The following is a 6,000-nucleotide window of genomic DNA, read 5'->3' as shown; positions in this document are numbered from 1 at the left end:
TGGTGGGTTCCTGGAGGGCAGAATGCTAAGGTGAGACTAGCAGGGATCCTGGACACTCAACTTTAAGGGGGATTGGACAGATAGAAACAACAGAGGATGAAATGACAAATAACCAGGAAAGGAAAGGGGCAGTGAAGTATGATGCAAGCTGAGGAGATGAGAAATAACTATGCGAGGGAAAGTTCTGCCATGCAGAATGCTGCAGAGTGAATGGTCTTCCTCTCGTCTTCATGGACTTCAAAGGGGCCCAACTGGACACAAAAAGCCCAGAGGGATGTATTTATTGGTGCCCCCTGAGGTGTTTTTCTAGACCAGAGATTCTCAAAGTGCAGTCCCCAGATCTACAGCATAAGCAACACCTTAGTACTTGCTAGAAATGTCAAGTCCCAAGACCTACTCAATCCCAAACTCTGGGGATAGAGTCTAGGAATCTATTTTAATAAGTCCTCCAGGTGACTTAAATGCCTCTAATGTCTGAGAATGATCCAGACTAAATGCCTACGTGCTAGAGAATTTGCTCGTAAGGATGTTGTGTCCTATGAAGAAGGGGAGAAATAAAGAGAACTAAATCCCAGGGCAAATTCAGTCCCTTGGTGAAGGGTGTGGAGGTTTTCTCTGTGCAAGGTTGAAGAAAGAGTTCTCTCCTCCCAGCAGAATCAGATGGACCCAGATGAGAAAAGATGGGCCAAGCTCCAGGCACTTCAAGAGAATGTCTGTGAGGGATTTAACTTTTGTGGTTTTTTTTCTTTTTCCTAGGACTCTGAAAAAAGTCATATGTTTAGCATCAGGTAGTAAATATTACTTTTTTGCTCTGTTATAAATTCTTCTGGCTGACCCCGAATAGAACAATCTTTAACGCGTGTTGGAACATTGTATTCACAATGTTCATTCACAAATTTGATAAATATTTCTTGGGCATATACTATGCCCTGGGCACTTTTCTACATGTTTACAAAACAGTTGTGAACAAGAGGGACGAAACCCCTGCTCTCAGGGAGCTTACTTTCTGGAGGGAAATGAGAGAGGGAGACTAAAGGGAAGTGTGGCTTTCTTTGCATTACCTCACACTTGGAATAAAATCTAAAACTCTGCCACAACGTCCTCCAGACAACAGACACATTCCTGCCACAGGGCCTTCACTCTTTTCCCTGAACTTCGCTTCATGTGATCTGACTCTCTGTATCACTTCATTCTGGATGTTGGTCAAACATTGCCCCATCAGAGGGGTCTTCCCTGAACATCTTATCTGCGCCACCACACACACATACACCACATATACACATAAACACACGCATACACTGAGCTCTCTGCTCAGCAGGGAGCCTGCTTCCCTTCCTCTCTCTCTCTGCCTGCCTCTCTGCCTACTTGTGATCTCTCTCTGTCAAATAAATAAGTAAAATCTTTTTTTTTTTTTTTTTTTTTTTTTTTTTTTAAAGATTTTATTTATTTATTTGACAGGCAGAGATCACAAGGAGGCAGAGAGGCAGGCAGAGAGAGAGAGAAGCAGGCTCCCTGCTGAGCAGAGAGCCCGATGCGGGACTCGATCCCAGGACCCTGAGATCATGACCTGAGCCGAAGGCAGCGGCTTAACCCACTGAGCCACCCAGGCGCCCAATAAGTAAAATCTTTTAAAAAATTTTTAAAAATAATTTTATAAAGGTGGGGACGGGGATGCCTGGGTGGCTCAGTTGGTTAAGCCGCTGCCTTCGGCTCGGGTCATGATCCCAGGGTCCTGGGATCGAGTCCCACATCGGGCTCCTTGCTCAGTGGGGAGCCTGCTTCTCTCTCTGCCTCTGCCTGCCTCTCTGCCTGCTTGTGTTCTCCCGCTCTCTCTCTCTAACAAATAAATAAATAAAATCTTTAAAAAAAAAAAAAAAAGGTGGGGACGGTCACTTCTAGTATTCTCTCCTTTTCCCCCCGGGCAAAGCCTGCTGTTTCCTAAATGTCTAACAGCACCTAATACTGTACTTAGTTCCTGGTTATTGGCCACCTTCCAGAGAGGTGACAATGAAAGTTCACTTCTGTGTCACTGCCTTAAATGCTAAAGAAATATCCAATTGTTAGACATGAAGAGTAATGTCTCCTTATGAGTCACTAAGGAATACAGAAGCAAAACAGAAACCACCCCACCTAATAGGAGGGACTCTTGGTAATCACGCAGAGGTCTGCTGGCGAAATAGTACAAGATGACGCAGCCACTCCACAGCAGGGAAGCAAATGCAAGCTTTCTTGTTTACGTGTCGTGGGATTATATTTCTGACTAAACATAGTTGGCACTTCTTACATCATTAGCAAATTTTGATTTATATGTGTTTTTTACATTTTTTTTAATTTTATTAACATACAATGTATTATTTGTTTCAGGGATACAGGTCTGTGAATTATCAGGCTTACGCGCTTCACAGCACTCGTCATAGCACATACCTTCCCCAATGTCCATAACCCAGCCACCCTATTCCTCTCCCCCCACCTCCCAGCAACCCTCAGTTTGTTTCCTGAGATTGAGAGTCTCTTACGGTTTGTCTCCCTCCCCAGTTCCATCTTGTTTCATTTTTTCCCTCCCTACTCCACAACCCCCCGCCCTGCCTCACAACTTCCTCATATCAGGAAGATCAGATGATAATTGTCTTTCTCTGATCGACTTATTTTGCTCAGCATAATACCCTCTAATTCTATCCATGTTGTTGCAAATGGCAAGATTTGGTTTTTTTTGATGGCTGCATAGTATTCCATTGTGTGTGTGTGTGTGTGTGTGTGTGTGTGTTACATCTTTATCCATTCATCTGTGGATGGAGATATATACCCAGTAATATACCCAGAGATATATTCCCAGTAATGTACCAGACTCTCTATATATACCACATCTTTATCCATTCATCTGTGGATGGACATCTAGGTTCTATCCATAGTTTGGCTATTGGGGACATTGCTGCTATAAACACTCGGGTGCAGTACCCCCTCAGGTCACTACCTTTCTATCTTTATGGTAAATAAAGTAACTTTCCAGAAAAGCAGCAGAGCACAGACTGCATTCCTTTCCTTCAGGTATTGCATGAAGAGGTGTCAATCCTCTATAAGTGAGTGTTTTATAAAGTGGAAGGTCTTCCTCAGCCTTTTCTTTTCTCAAAGAAGCAATTTCTGTTAACAAAGCATTGATTTGGATTGGCATCTTAAGAATTTAGTTTCTGGGAGGGGCGCCTGGGTGGCTCAGTGGGTTAAAGCCTCTGCCTTCAGCTCAGGTCATGACCCCAGGGTCCTGGGATCGAGCCCCACATCAGGTTCTCTCCCCGGCAGGGAGCCTGCTTCCTCTTCTCTCTCTGCCTGCCTCTCTGCCTACTTGTGATCTCTGTCTGTCAAATAAATAAATAAAATTCTAAAAAAAAAAAAAAAGAATTTAGTTTCTGGGGGCACCTGCCCGGCTCAGTGGGTGGAGCACATGACTCTTGATCTCAGGGTTGTGAGTTTGAACCCCATATTGGGTTAGAGATTATTTAAAAATAAATATTAAAAAAAGAATTTAGTGTCTGTGCAACCCAACAGGTAATGCTACTCTTTTCATCACTTTAAGAGTTACTGCATTTGGGGGCGCCTGGGTGGCTCAGTGGGTTAAGCCGCTGCCTTCGGCTCAGGTCATGATCTCAGGGTCCTGGGATCGAGTCCCGCATCGGGCTCTCTGCTCAGCAGGGAGCCTGCTTCCTCCTCCTGTCTCTCTCTGCCTGCCTCTCTGCCTACTTGTGATCTGTCTGTCAAATAAATAAATAAAATCTTTAAAAAAAAAAAAAAGAGTTACTGCATTTGGTAGTTCCAGGAGCATCCAGGTAATAACCCAACATTATTAATGGATATTGGTAGTGAGGTTCAAATGCTAGTGTGTGCGTGTGTGTGTGCATGTGTGAATCTTTTACCTAGAGAAGATGAATGTAAAATTGCAAAGCTGAGTCGTTTTTTCATATGAACATTTCCCTATCATCAAGAACAGAACAGTAATTGCACAGAACAAAAAAATAAATTAACATAGATGCTGGCCAACCTGAAACCAGTTTGTAATTGTTCAAGGAGTGGGGGGGGCACTATGGCAGGGTTTTTCCCCCCCAAATATGACCACAGCGTTATTTCCCATTCTGCATGCTTAGTTACATTAGGTATTTATGGTCTAAACATACCAGTTAAAAACAGAGATTGTTGGATTGCAAAAAGAAGCAGGAACCAAACATACGCTGTCTGTAAGAAATACACTTCAAATGAAATGACATAGTTTAAAAGAAAAAGGATGAAAAAAAAGATAGGTCATGCTAATATTAATCCAAAGAAAGTTAGAGGGTCTATGTTATATCAGATAATATTCAGAGCAAAGAATTTTAGAAGGGAGATAAAGGCTTGCTTCATAAGGCTAAAAGGGTCAGTTCAACAACAGGACATAAAAATCCTAAATGTTTCTGCACTTAATAGGAGAGCTTCAAATTTCATAAAACAAAGACTGATAAAAAGGAAAGCAGATACACCCACAGTTTTAGTCAAAGATTGATAACACCACTTTCAATAATTGATACAAGTAGACATAAATCAGTGAGGTTATAAATAAAAGGCTTGAACAACACTATCAACTAACTTGACCGACTGACATTTCTAGAACACTCCACCCAGCCTTTTCAAGAGCACATGAACATTTTCCAAGCTAAATCACATTCTGAGTCATCAGTCAGAACTTCATAAATTTCAAACAATTCAAACAATGCAAAGTAGATTCTCAGACCACAGCGAAAGTAAATTAAAAACCAATCGCAGAAAGCTATCTGGAAAACCGCCAACTATGTAAAAACTAAAAACCAAAAAAACTTCTAAATAACTAATGGGTCAAAGAAAAAAATAAGGGAAACCGAAAGTATTTTGAACTGAATAAAATGAAACACGGAGGCCCCGTTTCCAGTTCCACACGTAGGAAGCTTGGAAGTTGCAATTCCCTCCCAACAATAAGTAAAAAGCTGACACATTGAATGACCAACCACTCTTCTTGGACACACACAAGAGGGGAGGCCACGGCAAACTGCTGTCCCCAAGACTGGAGACACAGCCCGGCAAACCTTCACAAGGAATCATGACTTCTGAAGGCAGAGATTCACCAGGGGAGCCAGGGCTGGAGTAGAAACACCTGGAGTGTACCCACTGCTGGAGGCTCTGTGTGGACGACTCCAAGGGGACCGCGTCATACGGGGACTCCTACCATACTGTGAGGGTTTCCTCTAAGACTCAGTCAGCAGCGGAGAAAAATCCTCTTGCCCTTCCGGGAGGGAGGAGAAGAGGAACCATTTTTAAACACAGCGGAGCCCTCTGCCCTTGGTAACAAGGCCTGCCCTCAGGAGAAACCGCTTAACCACTGCCAGCCCAGCGGGGGTTTTATTAGAGCCTGGCAGATCCGGGGGCAGAGAAACACCCCCTTCCAGCCCCTGCTAGCCGTCCTGTCCTATTTGAGGGGAGGAGAATAAAACTGAGAAATATTTGGGAAGCTCACGGCCCAGGGGCATAGGCTCACCCAAGTCTGAGACCTCATCTCAGGACTACGGACCCGTCTCCTCCCCCTACACCAAAGGCCTATCGACAGCAATTCCTTTCGCCTACTACATCACGTGGGGCGAGCCAGCAAGTTACAACGCAGAGCCAAAGGCAAAAAGCACAATCTGAAGAGACAGGGTACACATGGCAGGGATGTTGGAATGATCAGACTGGGGATTGGAAACAATTGGCATTAATTAGCTAAGGGCTTTAATAGATAAAGTACATGACATACAGGAAAGATGGGCGCTGTAAGCAAACTGGAATTCCTCATAAAGAACCAAAAGGATGGGGGTGTCTGGGTGGCTCAGTCAGTTAAGCGTCTGTCTTAGGCTCAGGTCATGATCCCAGAGTTCTGGGATCGAGTCCCACATGGGGCTTCCTGTTCAGTGGGGAGTCTGCTTCTCCCTCTCCCTCTGCCTCCTGATTCCTTGGCTTGTCTTGCCCCTC

Source organism: Mustela nivalis, assembly GCF_964662115.1.
Source record: "Mustela nivalis genome assembly, chromosome: 17".
NCBI lineage: Eukaryota > Metazoa > Chordata > Mammalia > Carnivora > Mustelidae > Mustela > Mustela nivalis.
Note: the sequence above shows the minus strand (reverse complement) of the source record.